Source organism: Callithrix jacchus, chromosome 2 (genome assembly GCF_049354715.1).
Source record: "Callithrix jacchus isolate 240 chromosome 2, calJac240_pri, whole genome shotgun sequence".
In the NCBI taxonomy this organism is placed as follows: domain Eukaryota; kingdom Metazoa; phylum Chordata; class Mammalia; order Primates; family Cebidae; genus Callithrix; species Callithrix jacchus.
The window spans coordinates 153800817-153821187 of NC_133503.1; the positions used below are offsets into that span (position 1 = coordinate 153800817).

General features: G+C 44.0%; 1 long non-coding RNA gene across 2 annotated transcripts; it reads left to right on the forward strand.

Annotated features, from left to right (window-relative positions):
* The first annotated feature begins 1649 nt into the window (after nt 1–1649).
* LOC100896340 (uncharacterized) lies at nt 1650–20309 on the forward strand. Of its 2 annotated transcripts, XR_008479715.2 has the most exons (4): nt 1650–1730; nt 7903–7999; nt 11704–11826; nt 18197–20309. It is a non-coding gene; the product is annotated as an uncharacterized LOC100896340 (long non-coding RNA). The 2 variants fall into 2 exon arrangements; XR_143929.6 differs by lacking the exon at nt 11704–11826.
* Nucleotides 20310–20371: the final 62 nt, after the last annotated feature.

Consider the following 20371-nt stretch of genomic DNA (forward strand, 5'->3'; position numbering starts at 1 on the left):
GTAGTTGTCAAGACCATAAAATCCTCAAACTTTAGAACTGAAAGAGATCTTGAGAGTTCATTTTCCTCGTTTATAAAATGAGTATGTTGGACCAGAACGTATTTAATATCCTTCCAGCTGTGAAAGTCTATGATTATGTATATATGATACGTGTGTAGACAACACATACATGTAAAAGGAAGCCATAAAGTATTGTCACACTTTTTTTAAACAAACATTCCAAAACCTATATGTAACCCATTTTTGGAAGAAGCTGATCTCAGCAGAATATGAACATGGAAACAATTTTAATCTTGCCCATCACACCATGGTAAACTTACTCCATAGATCTTTTTTCCAGGCTGTAGACACAATCTCAGGAAGGTCCCGTAGCTTTTCCAGGCCTAGGAATAGTCTGTTTTTTTGAAAGTTGACAGTTTAATATAAAACTCCAACCTTATTCTCACCTTAACTTCTAGCTCAGGTTTGCTTCAGGCTTGGAGCCCAGCAGTGGAGGACCAGGTATGTTTGGCGGCTTCTCTCCCCTATTCCCCTCCTCTACAACTCACTAGCCAATGATTAGACCCTCAGGGTCAGACCCAAGGAGCGAGGAGAGAAGAGAGAAGGGTACAGTCTTACAAGGCCAGCAGAGTTGTGCTCTGGCATCAGTGCCCTGCAGGTGCCAGGTGCAGCAATGCTTCTTTCTCCAATGAGACTTCTTTTTTTTTTTTGAGATAGAGTCTTACTCTGTTGCCCAGGCTGGAGTGCAGTGGCATGATCTCGGCTCACTGCAACCTCCACCTCCCAGGTTCAAGCGATTCTCCTGCCTCCGCCTCCCTAGTAGCTGTGATTACAGGCGTGCACCACCACACACAGCTAAATATTTTTGCATTTTTAGTAGAGATGAGGTTTCACCATGTTGGTCAGGCTAGTCTCCAACTCTTGACCTCAAATGATCTGCCTGCCTTGGCCTCTCAAAGTGCTGGGATTACAGGCGTGAGCCACCGTGCCTGGCCTCCAATGGAACTTCTTAAAGATCATCTTGGCTGGGCGTGGTTTCTCTTAAGGTTTTCCAGTTAATAAGCAATAAGTGAGACACCGAAGCAGAAAGAGGCAGTTACTAACAAAACTAGGGTAAGTTTTAAAAATAGGGAGGATTGCTGACAACGCACTGACAAAATCCCGGGCAAAATTTCCACTTCAGTCTCACTCAATCACCCGTGCTGGGAACAGTTCCTCTCCTTGGGCTGGCAGCTTGCATCTGTCATTAATCACTAGATTCCGACTATTCATGCTTCTTCTGGGGCCCGTTCTCTGTTCTGGAAGTTTTCTTGGGCAAGATTCATTTTAAGATGATACTGGTTCCTATTTGGCGTGCAGGAAATATACACTCTTGCAGCCTGCTCCTGAGACACCGTCTTTACTCACAGATGAGTCTCTCCTGATGGTAATCTCTTAGAAACCTTCTCTGTGGCTGAAGTTTGTGGTGGATGGGAAGTCAGGGCAGGGGGAGGACTTGAAACGTCTCTGGAGAACCAGGGGTAAAGGCCACAGCGGTCCAACTTTCCCCAGGGAAAGTTCTCTCCATCAACTTTTCAACTTCGCAACCTCACAACCAGTTGATTTGAAGTCTAGAAGGGATAATGGGCTAATTGGTTCATACCTCCTGGCAGGTCCTGCCTGGGAACTCTGGCATCGCAGTTTAGGATGAGGAGACTTTTGACACCTCTCTTGATAATACTCACAAACAGGTAAGCAGCAGACCCCAGAGAAATTCAAATTTCTAAAGGGTCATTTGTCTTCAGTTATAACCAAAACAACTCTTTCAACAATTTCACATAAAACAACTCTTCAGGCTCCATTTATGAACATTTGAATATTTCAATTTTATCACAATTCAAACATTTCTAAGGAAAAGAATAAGTTTGACGATCCAATTTTGAGTTTACATGATTCCACTGAATGAGTTTTTGTGTTTAAGAATAAAAAGTAGGCCGGGCATGGTGGCTCACGCCTGTAATCCCAGCACTTTGGGAGGCCAAGGTGGGCGGATCACGAGGTCAAGAGATCAAGACCATGGTGAAACCCAATCTCTACTAAAAAATACAAAAATTATGTACAAAATTTACAAAAATTAGCTGGGCATGGTGGCGTGTACCTGTGGTCCCAGCTACTCGGGAGGCTGAGGCAGGAGAAATGCTTGAACCCGGGAGGTGGAGGTTGCAGTGAGCTGAGATTGCACCTGCACTCCAGCCTGGCGCCTGGCAACAGAGCAAGACTCTGTCTCAAAAAAAAAAAAAAAAGAATAAAAAGTAACTGAGATCTAGTAAAATAAAACCAAATAGGCCGGGCGCGGTGGCTCACTCCTGTAATCCCAGTACTTTGGGAGGCTGAGATGGGCAGATCACCTGAAATCAGGGGTTCAAGACCAGCCTGGCCAGCGTGGTGAAACCTTGTCTCTACTAAAAATACAAAAATTAGCCAGGCATGATGGAGCATGCCTATAATCCCAGCTACTCGGGAGGCTGAGGCAGGAGAATAGCTTGAACCTGGGAGGCGGAGGTTGTAGTTAGCCGAGATCAAGCCACTGCATTCCAGGCTGGGTAACAGAGCAAGACTCTGTCTCAAAAAAAAAAAAAATTAAAACCAAATAAAAATAATATTTTGGTTTGGCTCAGGATATTAATTTTGTTTGTTCAGCTTTCAGTTCAGATCCTGACTATAGCACTGACCATACTGACACCTTTCTCTTTGGTCTGAATGGTGGTTTAATTAAGAAGCTTTTCATGGTAGTTTCCTTTATCTGAAGATGGAAATGGAGTGACTTAATCCAGGGAGCCTGGCTGCCCCCACTAGGTGTCTGCATAGTGTTCTATGATACGTGTGGTACAGGGCACCCTGGATGGCAACCACAAACATCAGGTGTGTAAGATACAATTATTTACAGCCTCTGCCAGATACACTGGAAATATCAGACATCTAAACATCTATTTGCTCCAGGAAACCATTGAAAATTCCACTAACTCATAAATAATCACTTCACTGTGCCCCACAATGCCGTCCTTTTACCCAGTACATAGTAGCAATTGCATTCCCACAAGCAAACCAAAAGAATAGTTTATTATTCATTTAATTACTAGAGATGGGAAAAAGTGACCAGCTCAAAAATTTTAAAAACAATCCCTAAACAAGTACCATTGTTAAGTGATGCTAATTTTGCATTAACATTTCCAGGCACCTAATGAAGGGCTAGATGCAAATTGTCAACAAATATCAAGGATAGCCAGGAAACCCTATCCCCCTGAGGTCAGTGTTGCTTAATGTCAGGGATTAGTCCTTGGGGCTTTTATGTACCAATCCCTAGAAAAGTGATTTCAGGGTTTTTTTTTTTGTTTTTTGTTTTGAGAGGGAGTTTCGCTCTTCTTACCCAGGCTGGAGTGCCATGGCGTGATCTCCGCTCACTACAACCTCCGCCTCCTGGGTTCAAGCAATTCTCCTGCCTCAGCCTCCCAACTACCTGGGACTACAGGCGCGAGCCACCATGCCCAGCTAATTTTTTGTATTTTTAGTTGAGATGGGGTTTCACTATGTTGACCAGGATGGTCTCGATCTCTTGACCTTGTGATCCACCTGCCTTGGCCTCCCAAAATACTGGGATTACAGGAGTGAGCCACCGAGCCTGGCCATCAGTTTTAATCACCATTGTAAAAAAAGGAGGAAACAAATGAAAATGACCTTATTTAAATATCATTTCCGCAGAAGAAAGAAGGAAGTGGTTTGGCTTCTTTCTCTATCCCTGGAAAATAGCATGGCCCCCAATAAAGTGCTCTATGAATATTCTTCTTTATGATGAAAAGTGAGGGAGTTGGGCCTGGAGGCTCACACCTGTAATCCCAGCACTTTGGGAGGCAAAGGTGGGTGGATCACTTGAGGTCAGGAGTTCAAGAGCAGCCCAGCCAACATGGCGAAACCCTGTCTCTACTAAAAATACAAAAATTAGTGGGGGACAGTAGCTCGTGCCTGTAGTAGTCCCAGCTATTCAGGAGGCTGAGGCAAGAGAATCACTTGAACCCAGTAGGCAGAGGTTGCAGTGAGCCAAGATCACACTACTGCACTCCAGCCTGGGCAACAGAGCGAGACCCGGTCTCAAAAAAAAAAAAAAAAGAATATGAGGATAAAAAAAATTTTTTTTCTTCTTTCTCTTTTTTTTCTTTTCTTTCTTTCCTTCTTTCTTTCTTTCTTTCTTTTTCTTTCTTTCTTCTTTCTTTCTTTCTTTTCTTTTTTTTTTTTTTTTTCTAAAGACGGGGTTTCACCATGATGGCCAGTCTGGTCTTGAACTCCTGACCTCAGGTGATCCACCCACCTCGGCCTCCCAAACTGCTAGGATTGCAGGCGTGAGCCACCATGCCCAGCAAGGATGGAAAATTTAATGTTTCAGGACAGACCATGTCATTGAACCACTTTTTCCCCACAAGCAGTGGTTGGAATCCCAATCATCTATTTGGTAACTGTTTGTCTATTTGTGCTGAACACTGTGCAAGGTGTGGGAAATGATTTTATCAACCAGACATGTTCCTTTCCTTGCGGGGCTTACAATCCTTAGCAAACAGGCATTGACAATAAAGCATGATAAGACTTTTGGTGGGGGTGCTCTGTTGGCCCTTGGGAGCACCTAAAACTCAGGAAAGGCTTTAAGAAAGATTCATATCTCTAACGTGAAATCCAAAAAATGAGTTTCAGTTAGCCTGGAAGGGGAAAAGAGAAACATTTTAAGAATTACACATAAAAACCTGGGAGATGAGAAGGGTTGTTTAGATAGTACAATGAGCTCAGTGTGACTGAAAGAGGTGGGGGTGGGGCTGATGGAAAACCGACCAGAGAGGCAAGCGAATAACACAAAATGCAGATCCTTGAAGATCACATTGAGAAATTGAGACTTTGTCCTTATACCCTCTGTCAAAGGGTTTATGTCATAGAGGGGTGGTGGGGTGACACACTCAGATGTGCCTGTTTACAGAGGAGGCTGGCTGTAGTATGAAGAATGGAAAGGAATGGGGCAAAACATGGAGTCAGGAAGACTAGTTAGGAGGTTGTTGAACTGACCTGGCGAGAAAGAGAGGAACTCAAACTAGCACGGAAGCAATAAGAATAGAAAGTACAGGCCAGGCGCAGTGGCTCAAGCCTGTAATCCCAACACTTTGGGAGGTCGAGGTGGGCAGATCACCTGAAGTCAGGCGTTCGAGACCAGCCTGGCCAACATGGTGAAACCCCATCTCTGCTAAAAATACAAAATTTAGCTGGGCATGGTGGTGCATGCCTATAGTCCCAGGTACCCAGGAAGCTGAGACAGGAGAATTGCTTGATCCTGGGTGGAGGAGGTTGCAGTGAGCCGAGATCGCACCACTGCACTCCAGCCTGAGTGACAATAAAGACTCCGTCTCAAAAAAGGAAAGAAAAAAGAAAAAGAAGAGAAAGTACAGTTGTCCTTCCACACCTTCCATATTTGTGGGGGATTGGTTCCAGAACTCTCCAATCCCATACCAAAATCTATGCATTCTCAAGTCCTGCAGAACCTGCGTATATGCCCTCTCTGTGAGTGAGTTTCACATCCTGCAAATAATGTATTTTCATTGTGCGATTGGTTGAAGAACATCCACGGAAAAGTGATCCCCACAGTTCAAACCTGTGTTGTTCAGGGGTCAACTATAAATGGATTTGAAGACATTCAAGAGATAAAATTGATGGGTCTTGCTTGACTGGGCATGAGAAATATGGCAGAGGGAAGAGTCAAAGATAACATCAGAACTCTAGTTTGAGCAACTGGAGAAAGGATGGAGCCATTCACTGAGAAAGAGACTATAGTTGGGGAGCAGTCTTGGGAATGGAAATGAGCTCTATTTAGGATGTTCCCATTCTAAAATGCTGCTAAGACTGCCATGTGGGGGCCGGCATGGTGGCTCACGCCTGTAATCCCAGCACTTTGGGAGGCCAAAGTAGGTGGATCACTTCAGCCTAGAAGTTCAATACCAGCCTGGGCAACATGAGGAAACACTGTCTCTACAAAAAAAAAATTAGCTGGACATGGTGGCACATGCCTGCAGACCTAGCTACTCAGGAAGCTGAGGTGGGAGGATCACCTGGGCCAGTGTGAACCATGATCATGCCACTGCACTCCAGCATGGGTGACAGGGTAAGACCCTGTCTCACAAAAAAAAAAAAAAAAAAAATTCTATTTAAGGATAACATGTAGACTATTGAATTTCTTTTTTTAATTTTCCAAAGATTCTACAATGAACGTATTAACAGAAAAATAACCCACAAAGGATTCTAAGAAGTTGTGGTAAAAAGATATATGTCACCAAACCAAGAAAGACAGTTTTCCTTTGTTTTTTGAGACAGGCCCTCACTCTGTCATCCAGGCTGCCAGGCAGGAGTGTAGTGGCACAATCACGGCTCACTGTAGCCTTGGCCTCCTGGGCTCAGGTGATCCTCCCACCTCAGCCTTCCGAGTAGCTGGGACTACAGGTGCATGCCACCATGTCTGACTAATTTTTATCAATTTATTATTATTATTATTATTTGTAGAGACAAGGTTTTGCCATGTTTCCCAGGCAGGTCTTGAACTCCTGAGCCCAAGCAATCTAGCCACCACAACCTCCCAAAGGGTTGAGATTGCAGGCATGAGCCACCTCACCCAGCAAGAAGACAGTTTCAAGAAGGCCATGGTCACCAGTATCAGCTACTTAGGGTTCAAGTCGGATAATGCTGGGAAAGCAGCCTTAAAATTGAACAACAAGGTTGTTAGTGATCTTGGCTGGACCAGTGTCAGAGGAATATTGGGGCAGCAGCCAGATTTCACAGAGAGTTTCAGGTTGGAGGGCAAGGAAGTGGTGGTGAGTGTGAACACCTGTTTCAACACAGTGAACTGTAACCAAAACAAGTCAGATAAAGAAGTGAATTAAAGGGGTGGGGAAGCTAGGGAGGGTAAGATTTTAAGGATAGAGGACATTTGGTCTTGTTTAAATGCTGATGGCAATGAATCAGCAGCAAGTGAAACACCAGGAGAGAGAGGAACTTGCAATGCAGCAAAGTCAATGAGGCTGCAAGAGAGATTTAGAGCCTCAGAACTGGCTTTGTCAATGAGACGTGTCTTTATGATGGAGGGGAAGGAGGAAATAATGAATTCCTCTGCAGGTACGTTTGTGACAAGAATTTGAGTGAGTTCCTGTCTGGTGGCTTTTAATTTTGTCTTATAAAGTAAAAGAAAAAATCCCCTGATTAAAAAAAAAAGTGTATGTGCCAACTTGACAATTGCAGTTATCTCTGATTGTGGTTTTGCTTAGGAGTAAAAACAAAACTTGTCATGAAGTTGTTCTTTCCTTCCTTCAAAAGGTAGGTCTTAACTCTCAGCCATCAGCTGTGGTTCCAGGTGGTATCTTGGCCAAGGTCCAGTGAGCACTGTGGGAACCACCGCTGCTACTGCTGAATTCCGAGTGCCACCTGGATCGCAGGTTTGATCGCTGTGTACTCAGTGTGTCCTCATTCATTGAAACGTTGGGAAAGGACAGTGAGAGGAGGGTTTTCTGAATCTCAAGGAGATCTGGTGGCCCTGGGACAGGATGATAGAAGTGGGTGCTGACCTCAGAGAAGCAGAGGTAAAGGAAAAGAGGAAAAGAACCTAAAGACAGAAGTCCGTAGACCCAGCACCATCTACTCTTAGACTCTTGTCAGTTTCCTGAAGCCTGCAGGTCATCCAGAACTTGAAGATGCTAACTAGTTGCCCTGCTTTCTCTCTCACTTTATCAATTCTGTGTTTGTTTTGTAATTCTTTCAGTATTCATTGACTTCAATAGACCACTAATGAGCTATAAAGCACAAGTGATGATTCCCTGTTACTTAGTGAGCTTCATAATATACTTGCAGAAACCTAAAGATGTTTCACAGACTCCCTGGTTCCTTTTCCACTGTGGCTTTCCCCAGGAAGGGGAATTTTCACTCCTCTCAGAAGACTCCAAATGCCGTAAGTACTGCTATATGCGCAAGTGACTGTGACCCTATCCCAGAGTGTGCATTCAGAGGGCCTCCACTTAAAAGCAGTTTTCAAGAGCATAGGTTCTGAGACAGGCAAGGTGGGGCGTGCCTATAGTCCAGCTACCCAGGAGGCTGAGGTGGAAGGATTGCTTGAGTCCAGGAGTTCAAGGCTGTAGCATGCTATGATTGTACCTGTGAATAACCACTGCTCTCCAGCCTGGGCAACACTGCAAAACCTCATCTCTTTAAAAAAAAAAAAAGTGTAAGTTCTGTCTTTCATTGCCATTCTCAGCAATCTGCTTTCCAAACTAACCATATAATAAAGTAGTGGCCAAGCTATTCGCCAAAATGCCCCAACCACCAGGTCTTAGGGAGCAAACAGAGACACTTCTCCCACTCCTGGCCTTCTGCCCCCACTCTGGGGATTGGGTTTTTGTGTCCCACAAGGAGAGGGTGCCTTGGGAGGTCACCTGACCCCTCACCCCCTCCTCTACTCACACACACATGCACACACACCTTCTCTAAGCTGCTCCAAAAAGGACAGGCTCAGACCCACCTTATTCAACACTCTGGAGAAAAAGATTGCCTAAGCTTCTGCAGTGACTCTTTCAAAATCAAATAACCATCTGATTTTGCCAGCCACTGAAATAAAAGTAGGAAAATAGAGTGTGGGGAACAAAAAGAGGAGCCTTGCCACAGACAGAAAGGAAAAACAAGAAACAGAATTAATTAAGAGGAAGAGCCAGAAAATGGAAAGGTTTAACTGATCCATACATTGAGAATTTAGCTAAAAGCATAAATTCTCTCTTCTCCATCCTTAATTGCCTATGAAGCATTTTACCATGTTCAGGAAGAATAAAATGTGATCTACTCCACCCATAGACACATAGCTGTTGGAGAGTTTTCTTTTATAAAAATTATTATAGACACCCAACCTGATCAACATGGTGAAACTCTGTCTCTACTAAAATACAATTCGCTGGGCATAGTGGCAAGTGGCTGTAATCCCAGCTACTTGGGAGGCTGAGGCAGGAGAATTGCTTGAACCCGGGAGGCGTAGGTTGCAGTGAGCTGAGATCACGCCACTGCACTCCAGCCTGAGCAATAGAGTGAGACCGTTTCCAAAAAAATAAATAAATAGACACAAATAGAAATCCAGGCCAGGTGCAGTGGTTCATACCTATCATCCCAGCACTTGGGAGGCTGAGAGGGGTGGATCACTTGAGGCCAGGAGTTCGAGACCAGCCTGGCCAACATGGTGAAATTCCATCTCTACTAAAAGTACAAAAATTAGCTGGACATGGCAGTGCACACCTGTAATCCCAGCTACTGGGAAACTGAGGCAAGAGAGTCGCTTGAACTCAGGAGGTGGAGGTTGCAGTGAGCTGAGCACTCCAGGCTGGGAGACAGAACAAGACTCTGTCTCAAAAAAAAAAAGAAAGAAAGAAAGAAATCCAGTGAGCCAAAGTCAACAGCCAGACACTCATGTCAAGCTGGAGGAAGCTGTCCAGCCCACACCCCTGATGTCGTAACTCCACTCCTCTTTGTGCCTGGAATGTTCATGTTTTCTTGCTGACCTTAGCTCAAGGCCTCTGATCTAAACACACAGCTATCCGAACCTTCCCTTCCTCCATTCTCTCCCTGCTGCAGCTTCTCACCCCCTCCCTTACCTAAGAAACAAAGTAGATTGTTGCTTTTCCTGGCTGATTTCCTGGGGCACTTCAGGCAAGACAATTCTCTATTGACCTTGTGGCAGAGACTATGGCCCCAAACCTTTACATTTCTCAAGCAAATCAATGGAAACTTCTTTCTTTTTACTGGCAGGAGCAGCCACTGGTGTGATGTGTCTGCCTGGAGATCATCAGTACTGGGGTAACAGGATTGGGGAGGTGCTGTTGAGTCTTAACTTCACTTGGAAAACAGGTTGTTTTTCTGGGATGAATTTAAGAGATGTATTGAGTCAGGAGCAGAGGGTTTTAATTTCATTTTGAAAAATGGGGGCTGCTGTTTGCTGCTACCCGTAAGGAAGCCCTTGAGCCCCAAGTTCCAAGGCTTTCTCAGCAGCATAAGTAAAGGACCTGGGGCTTCCTGAGGTTGTTGCAGGCAGCTGTAGGGAGAGCTGTCCAGGCCCTGTTTTATTGGAAGGCTCAGACCAGCTGACTGCAAGGCCAGGAAATGGACCTCCAAGCAAAAGATGAGAGAGCTCAGGATAGATGAGCCTTTAGCCCTAGGTCTCAGGGCCCTGGGGATTTGCTCCTGGATGATGGAGGCAAAGAGAAGGATAGAAATGGAGGGTTTCTAAAGTGGAGGAGACTCCCACAGTGGTGGCTACGATATATCCTTAAGTCAGCTCTATTTTGGAAGTCTGGTGAAGTTTAAATAACACCATGAAAATGGGACTTTCGAAAGTACTGGCCTGATTTCTTCAACAAGTCGATAACATAACATGGGGGAAAAGGGGAAGAAAAACTAGAGTCAAAACAATAAAATGCAATGTGTGGCCCTGAGAAGCTTCTGGTTTGAATACACCAGTTATAAAAGACCTGCTGAGGGCACTTGATATTTCGGAACTTTTTTGTTGTTAGTTTTGAGACAGGGTCTCTTTCTGTCACCCAAGCTGGAATGCAGTGGCATGATTATGGCCCACTGCAACCTCTGCCTCTCAGGTTCAAGCAGTTCTCCTGCCTCAGCCACCAGAGTAGCTGGGACTATAGGTGTGCGCCACCACATCTGGCTAATATTTGTATTTTTAATAGAGAAAGCGTTTCACTGTTGCCTAGGCTGGTCTTGAACTCCTGAGCTCAAGTGATCCACCTGCCTTGGCCTCCCCAAGTACTGGGATTACAGGCATAAGCCAGTGTGCCCAGCCAGGAACCATTACTTTTATTTATTTATTTTCTTTTTTGGAACAAGGTCTTGCTCTGTCGCCCAGGCTGGAGTGCAGTGGTGCCGTCATGAGTCACTGCAGCCTTGACCTCCCAGGTTCAAGCGATCCTCCTGGCTCAGCCCCACAAGTAGCTGGGACTATAGGCGCTTACCACCACACCCAGCTAATTTTTTATATTTTGTAGAGACAGGGTTTTGCCATGTTGCCCAGGCCAGGAACTATTATTTATTTTATTAGGTGTGATAATATATGATAATAATATAGAATACAGTATTATGGTTCTGTGGGGGAGACATCCTTAGAGATCCATATATGAGTATTTGGGGGTAAAATATCATTATATCTGAAATTAACTTTTAAATATTTGAGCAAAAAGAACAGACGAAGTAAATATGGCAAGGTGTAGCAGTAAGGTAAATCTGGATAAAGGAGTGTTCATTATACTATTCTCTATACTTTATGTTTATTTGAAAATGTGCAATTTAAAAAGTTACAAATAGGCCGGGCGTGGTGGCTCACACCTGTAATCCAAGCACTTTGGAGGCCCAGACGGATGGATTACCTGAGGTCGGGAGTTCAAGACCAGCCTGACCAACATGGTGAAACCCTGTCTTAAAAAAAAAAAAAAGTTACAAATAAACAAAAAAAGTCAAGGACAGTATAGGAAGATGGGAAAAGTTCCCATGCAGTTTCCCCAGCAGATCCCTGACACCAATTTACAGGCCTACGGGCCAGGCTCAGAGCCAAGAATGGAGGGATGAATAAAATCCAAGTTGTTTTGTTTTGTTTTTGTTTTTGTTTTTAAGAGACAGAGTCTCGCTCTGTTGCCAGTCTGGAGTGCAGTGGTGTGATCTCGGCTCACCGCAAGCTCCGCCTCCCAGGTTCAAGCCATTCCCTTGCCTCAGCCTCCGGAGTAGCTGGAATTACAGGTACGTGCCACCACACCCAGCTAATTTTTGTATTTTTAGTAGACACGGGTTTCACCATGTTGGCCAGGATGGTCTCGGTCTCTTGACTTCGTGATCCACCCGCCTCAGCCTCCCAAAGTGCTAGGATTACAGGCGTGAGCCACTGTGCCAGCCTGTTTTGTTTTTTGGAGACATGTTTTCACTGTCGCCCAGGCTGGATATTGGCTCATGGATTCCTGGGCTCAAGCAATTCTCCCACCTCAGCCTCTCAAGTAGCCGGGATTAAAGGTGCGCACCAGCACATTCCACTGATTCTTTAACTTGTTTTGTAGAGGCAAGGTCTCACTTTATTACCTAGGCTAGTTTTGAACTTCTCGCCTCAACCAGTCATCCTTCAGCATCCCAAAGTGCTGGCATTACAAGCATGAGCATGAGCCACCTCCTGTGGCAAAATCCAGTTCTTATTCTTCAGGAGATAATAGTTCAGTGTGAAAGGCAGACAGAACACATGGAAGTGGGGCTACCTGAAAGATAGTCATCAGAGGAGATGGCAACCTAGCTTCATACATCCCTGGAGTAGCATAAAATATGAGAAGAAGAGAACAGGTTTTCTTAGGGTCTCTGGGTAGGGGTCACTGATCAACTAAGCCCTTTCTCAGAAAAGCCAAAACTAGGTCACAACAAAGTGAAGATGACCTTACAGTGCCACAGAGACTGCTGGGCAGGCCCAAAGGTTAAGGCAGGAGCTGGTAGCGCTCCCCAGCCAATCTCGTCACCTGTCCTGGTACCCCGCTTTCCTAACCCAAAGGACCTGGCCTTGAGTTCCAGATCCCTGCTATGCTTTCAGGGAAGGACTGCAAAGTAAACCTCAACCCCTGCTTGGGGCCCCAGGATCCAGATATTTTTCTTTCTTCTTCTTTTTTTTTTTTTTTTGCAATGGAGTCTCACTCTGCTGCCCAGGCTGGTGTGCAATGGTGCAATCTCAGCTCACTGCAACCTCTGCCTCTCAGGTTCAAGCAATTCTCCTGCCTCAGCTTCCTTAGTAGCTGAGATTACAGGCACATGCCACCACACCCACCTAACTTTTTTGTATTTTTAGTAGAGACGGCATTTCACCACGTTGCTCAGGCTGGTCTCCGACTCCTGACCTTGTGATCTGCCCACCTTGGCCTCCCAAAGTGCCAGGATTATAGGCGTGAGGTCCAGATATTTTTCAAACGACACTTAATTCTCCTCAAATGCAACTAATCCACTTCCTGTGAGTGCTTTCACCTAACAAGAGGCGGGCAAGACCAGTGAGGAACTGGAGCTACTCCAGATCAGCAGGTTAAATATGTCCTCACAATTCCCAGGCAGCAGTCCTCACAGCCCAGCTAATGATCCAGAAACTCACTGCTTCCAAAAGGAATAATAGAGACATCTGGAGATCATCTAATGTGCTTGGTTAAAGGAAAAAAGAGGCCATAAATTACTCAGAAGACCTTTTACAATGGCCTTAGCACTGTTGGAATACTACCTCGGAGAGGTTGGAGAGGAAACTTGGAGAACTTCTAGTCCAACCTTCCACCCAGCATGGAGTCCCTTTTACTTCACAGTTTATGCTACATTGATCCATCAGAGAGCATGTTGCTGTTTCTCCTAAGGAGAGGCCACACCTGTAATTACAGTTAATCTGCAAATTGAGACGTTGGCACTGGAGACTGATGATTGAGAAAAAAAACAAAACAAAACCAAATGAACGTCATTTCACACCGAGATCTTTCTTTGCTAAGGAAAATACTTTCCAAGTTTATTTTCCCAATGTTGGAGTGTGAGCTAAAGAGATCTGAAGTCTTTCTGGCTAGGGACAAGCCTTCAACTTTAAGTACAATATAGCCACCTTAGATTGGGTTAGGTCCCAAAGGTAGAAAATGTGTATGCACGGCCGGGTGCGGTGGCACACGCCAATAATCCCAGCACTTTGGGAGGCCGAGGCGGGTGGATCGCTAAGTCAGGAGATCAAGACCATCCTGGTCAACATGGTGAAACCCCATCTCTACTAAAAATACAAAAATTAGCTGGGCATGGTGGTGTGCACCTGTAGTCCCAGCTACTCAGGAGGCTGAGGCAGGAGAATTGCTTGAACCCAGGAGGCGGAGGTTGTGGTGAGCCGAGACCCCACTATGATATAGCTAGCCTAGAGTTAGAACCTGTACACTGCCATTTTATAAAAGAGACAAAACTGTTTCCATTCTCCTCACAATGGCTGTTAACCTTGGCTTCTGTAAACTGCTGAGTTTAGAGGTAAAGCTGCATGCCTTCTCTTATCTGTAACTATCAGAATTGCTGGCCGTTGTTTACCGGTACTGACCAGAGTAAGCACCCCCAGATAATTCCATCCTGGCACCAAGCAACTGAAAAATCTGTGGACCCCACACCTGTCCAAATAATGTATAAACTAATGTTTATCTTAACCTCTGTAAACCACTTAAGTAGCAATTGAAATGACAAAAGTCCCCTGGCCCTTGGAATGTCCGGAGCCCCCTCACCCTCGTCTCAGCCTAGGAGGTGATTTACAGTCTTTCATCCCCATCTCTGCCCCTCACCCCCACTCCCAAAGTGGTTTTGCAGGTATAAAAAGGTCTTGTCACCCTTCTTTCTCTGCCACGGGTTGGAGAGACGTGAGTCCCCCGTGGTCGCCGGCAATAAACCCTGCAATTTGGCATACTTTTGTCTTGGTGTTGACTTTCTGTGCTCGGTCCGATACAACAACACCATTGCACTCCAGCCTGGGTAACAAGAGTGAAACTCCATCTCAAAAAAAAAAAAAAAGAAAATGTGTATGTGCAATTTTTAAATCCCTTTAATTTCTAAAGTAAGATACAGAGTCAGAGTTTCTTCCAGCATATGAACCTACTTCCACGTCCTGCTTGCCCTGTGTTGTTGTTGTTATTGTGTTAGAGACAGGGTCTCACTCTGTCTCCCAGGCTAAAGTGCATTGGCATGATCATAGCTTCCTACAGCCTCAAACTCCTGGACTCAAGCAGTCCTCCTGCCTCAGCCGCCTAAGTAAACCGGGACTACCAGCACGTACTCCCATGCCCAGCTAATTAAAAAAAATTTTTTTTGTAGAAACAGGGTCTCACTATATTGCTCAGGCTAGTCTAGAACCCCTGGACTCAAGCAGTCCTCCCACCTTGGCTTCTCAAAAGTGTTGGGATTACAGGCATGAGCCACCTTGCCCAGCCAATGTTGTATTTTTAAAAAAGAAGTAGGGCGTGGTGGCTCACACCTGTAATCCTGGCACTTTGGGAGGCCAAGGCAGGAAGATCACATGAAACCAGAAATTCCAGACCAGCCTAAGAGACAAAAACATTAGCCAGGTGTGGTGGCACATGTCTGTGGTCCCAGCAGCTCAGGAGGCTGAGGTGGCAGGAACACTTGAGCTCAGGAGGTTGAGGCTGCAGCAAGCCATGATTGTACCACTGCACTCCAGACTGGGCAACAGAGTGAGACCCTGTCTCAAAAAAGAAAGAAAGAAATTCATCTTGAAGCAATAGAATCACACTCAGAGACAGGTACTTAGGCACTCTGAACCCACAGAATAGAGACCCATCCAGAAAAGGCAGGTACCAGCCTCCTGGTGCATATACACCCTAGGCCATGAGCCCTGGGAGAGCAAGGGCAGGCAGTACCACCTCACCAAGTTGCCTTCTTCCTCTCTCGCTTTTTCTAGTGCACATATATTTGGTTTTTTAGAAGCTAAAAGTGCCAATGATATAATTCCAGACAGAAGTTTAAAGTGTTCAATTTTTATTAGTCCATTTTCTTGTTCTATTTTTTAAGCTTTCAGTAGGATTTCTGCAGTTGCATTATGACTGAGCATAAAAAAATAGAGTCTTTGCTTTCTAGGAGTGGACAGTAAGGTTGAAAGAGAAGAATCTAGAAGGCTAAACTTCCAAAGAACAATACAGAGCAATTTGCAAGCAAATAGCACCATATTGTGTGATAAGAAGTGCTAAGGCTATTCCTGGAAGTGAAATCACTGCAAGCCCCGGAGAACTTTGGGAGTAAGTGGGCCTGAGCTGAGAGGCTAGGGCCTCAGATCAGACCAGCGTGGCAGTGTTATGCTGCCACTTACAGTTATGTGGCTTTCTAAGTCTCAGCTTCACTTCCCTTAAATGGGGATAATAATATTCCTTACCTCCAAAGGCTGTGATGATAATTAACACAGTTAATTTAGATAGTGTATGTAAGTGCCTGGCACGTAGTGAGCACTCAGTAAATGCTATCATTATTCTAAATGAGGCCTTAAAGCATGAGTGGAATTTAAACAAGAAGACGGGTGCGGACAAGAAAGTAGAGACCAGTCTTTGTGGCCATCTGGAGTGAAGATAATGTGGAGGATGTAAAGCAGTGCTGCCCTGGCATGGGCTCTGATCCTGGTTCTCTTATTTCTTTGTGATCTGGGGCAAGTATGTGCTTCAGTTTCCTCATCTGTTAAATGAAGATGACAATATGTAGTCAATTACGACATGGGATTAAATGAGATATCTTAAATGTTCAGCACAATATCTTAGAAGGCACACATGAAAAACTGATGAGCTGTGGGGGACTCTGGGGAAAAAGATTAGGGAGCAAGAATGGAAAGGAGACTTGCTTTATGTACATCTCACCTCATGCCCTTCAATTTCTTTTAAATGTTTTACTGGGTGGAGATTACCAATTCAAAAAAAATTTAATCTCAAAAAACATCCAAAAAAACAAACGCAAATAGAAATCCAGGACAGGTGCAGTGGCTCATGCCTGTAATTCCAGCACTTTGGGAGGCTGAGGCGGGCTGATCACTTGCGGTCAGGAGTGTGAGACCAGCCTGGCTAATACAGTGAAAAACTGTCTCTACTAAAAATACAAAAAAATTAGCCAGGCATAGTAGGAGGCACAGTGTAATTCCAGCTACTCGGGAGGCAGGAGAATCACTTGAACCTGGGAGGCAGAAATTGCAGTAAGCCGAGATGGTGCCACTGCACTCCTGCCTGGACAACAGAGGGAGACTCCATCTCAAAGGAAAAGAAAGCAGAAAAAAAGATCAGTACGGAGTACAGAGCCTAGCACATACCTAGTACATGTATGGCTGCAGTATACTAATCCATCTCTCATGGAATAAGACCGCATTCTTTCTCACCTTGCTAAGAGTACAGAATAATTTCAGTAGAAAGCCAAAATCTGCCAAAGTAACATTTTGAAAAATAAGATTTTCAGAGTAAATGCTGAAATCATGTTTAGCTTCTTAAGGAAACAAAGTCTTCAAATACTTAAAGTAATTTTAGCAGCATCTATTTAGACAAAAAACAATTAATTGACCTCATTACAATTTGTTTCCTTTAGGCATTCAAGCAATCCCAAGAGGATTTCTACTTGTTTTCTCAGCTATTTAACTGTTAAAGGAATATGCTTTAAAATAATAAATTTATATTTACTTTAACATTATTGTCGCTGGGCGCGGTGGCTCACGCCTGTAATCCCAGCACTTTGGGAGGCCGAGGTGGGTGGATCACGAGGTCAAGAGATCAAGACCATCCTGGTCAACATGGTGAAACCTTGTCTCTACTAAAAAAAAGAAAAAAATTAGCTGGGCATGGTGGCGTGTACCTGTAATCCCAGCTACTCAGGAGGCTGAGACAGAAGAATTGCCTGAGCCCAGGAGGCGGAGGTTGCGGTGAGCTGAGATCACGCCATTGCACTCCAGCCTGGGTAACAAGAGCGAAACTCCGTCTCAAAACAAAAAAAAAAAATATTGTCTAGTTTACATTTTAAATCAGATCAGATCTCTTTGAGACTATTCTGAGTTACTGAGAGTTCAGTGTAGTAGTATGCCTCAAAACAATTAGCAAATGTTTCTTCTCCCTACATTGGATCTGAACATATGTTTGCTTTCCTTTCCTTCTTGTATATTGCTCCCCATTTTTTTCCTACACAGTTTCCTATAAAAAACACATTTGTGGATAAGCTTGCTATGTTCTTATCAGCAGCTCTGTAGTTTCTCAAGCAAAGATGTCAATTCTAAAATGTTTCCCCAGAGACACATGGTTCAGAAGATTAAACCAGCCCTGAGGATCCCAGGCGCTGCCTCCCAGCCCTGGATCAGCCCTGTCCCTACTGGGCATTCACATGTGTCTGGTTCCCCAGCACGTACAACCTTTTGGGGGTCTGGGAGGGAATCACTGCCAGAAAGCAGCTGCAAGGACTCAGTTACTACAAGGCACCATAGCGTATTGGGAATCTTCCTGTGTTCAACTGGTATTTTACTTATTAAAAATCTGATCATTTTACATTATGTGTTAAACAGTCATCAGCGGCCCTTGTCTTCTTTCATATAAACTCAACCTATGACTCTTTCCTCCCACTACAGGAAACCTATTGTGTGGCAAATACGCCAACACTGCTGAAATCTCGGAGTAAAATTACAAGAAAAAAAGAGGAAACACCCTAAGCCTAAACCACATGCTTGAGGTTTCATTTTAAAATAGGCAGATCCTATTCTAATTTTTCTCCAAGTCACATGCAATATTTTTCTAGAAGTGCATTTTGCTTTTTACTTTTCAGGTTGGAGATTGTTTTTTTCCATCTGGCTTTTCCGCTTTCAACTTCGTTACAAAACTCAAGTCAACATTTTCACAGCTTGTCAGTGGAAACCTGATTATGCCTCCTCATCCCAAGAAGAAAAAATAAAATTGACTTGAATAGAGGACAAGATGGTACAGAAAATGCATTCAGATTTATCAGACTTTCTCAACTTCCTGCTGTTTGCCTTACAAAATAGAGCAAATCTCATATTCCTCCCGTTTAGACCCAAAACACTTCCAGGGAAATTCTGTCACGTGACAGCCAAGGATACCCAAATTTAGAGCCCTGGGTGCTGAATGCAGACACATGATCACTTTAAAAAGAATGAGACTGAGAGCTATTATTTCTTCCAGATGGATATGAAGTCATTTTCTGTTTTTTTTTAATATATATATTTTATTGCACTTTAGGTTCTGGGGTACATGTAAAGAACATGCAGGATTGTTGCATAGGTACATACATGGAAATGTAGTTTGCTGCCTCCATCCCCATCATCTATAGCTGGCATTTCTCCCCATGTTATCCCTCCCCAACTGCCGACCCCCCACTGTCCCTCCCCTAGCTCCCCACAACAGACCTCAGTGTGTGATGCTCCCCTCCCTGTGTCCATGAGTTCTTATTGTTCAACACCTGCCTATGAGTGAGAATATGCAGTGTTTGATTTTCTGTTCTTATGTCAGTTTGCTGAGAATGATGGTTTCCAGGTTCATCCGTGTCCCTACAAAGGACACAAACTCATCGTTTTTTATGGCTGCATTTTTATGGCTGCATAGTGTTCCATAGTGTGTATGTCATATATATTCCCTGTCCAGTCTATCATCGATGGGCATTTGGGTTGGTTCCAGGTCTTTGCTATTATAAACAGTGCCACAATGAACATATGTGTGCATGTGTCTTTATAATAGAACGATTTATAATCCTTTGGATATATAACCAGTAATGCCATTGCTGGGTCAAACGGAATTTCTATTTCTAGATCCTTGAGGAATCACCACACTGTCTTCCACAATGGTTGAACTAATTTACACTCCCACCAACAGTGTAAAAGTGTTCCTATTTCTCCACATCCTCTCCAGCATCTGTTGTCTCCAGATTTTTTAATAATCGCCATTCTAACTGGTGTGAGATGGTATCTCAATGTAGTTTTGATTTGCATTTCTCTAATGACCAGTGATGATGACCATTTTTTTATATATTTGTTGGCCTCGTGTATGTCTTCTTTTGTAAAGTGTCTGTTCATATCCTTCACCCACTTTTGCATGGGTTTGTTTGTTATTTTCTTGTAAATCTGTTTTAGTTCTTTGTAGATTCTGGATATTAACCCTTTGTCAGATGGGTAGATTGCAAAATTTTTTCCCATTCTGTTGGTTGCCAGTTCACTCTAATGATTGTGTCTTTTACTGTGCAGAGCTCTGGAGTTTAATTAGATCCCATTTGTCTATTTTGGCTTTTGTTGCCAATGCTTTTGGTGTTTTAGTCATGAAGTCCTTGCCTATGCCTATGTCCTGAATGTTTTTGCCTAGGTTTTCTTTTAGGCTTTTTATGGTGTTAGGTCTTATGTTTAAGTCTTTAATTGCAGATGGATATGAAGTCATTTTCAAAGAAATAAAGGCATTGATTTCTTTGGGGTCTTGTCAACAACAGTTCAAAATGTGCAGTGTCAGGAGAAGGAAGATACTTAGTCTTCTAGGAAAAGATGATGGACGTAGTGATGGGAATTGAGGCGATTTTCAACATAGCCATGATTAATGAAACTTGAGCTTGGGTGGGGGGCCTCACTTGCATAGGCCCCCGATAATGCTCGGGGTTAGTTCCTGGTGAGAAAGGGAGGGTGGATTACAATCAGGAAGTGTTTCTCTGTAAGTATTTCTGGTAAAGTGTTTAATCTCAGAAGAAAAGGACGTAGATCTCTGTGGCTTCGGTAATTTGTTGTGATTTATTTCCTCTTTCCATATATTTA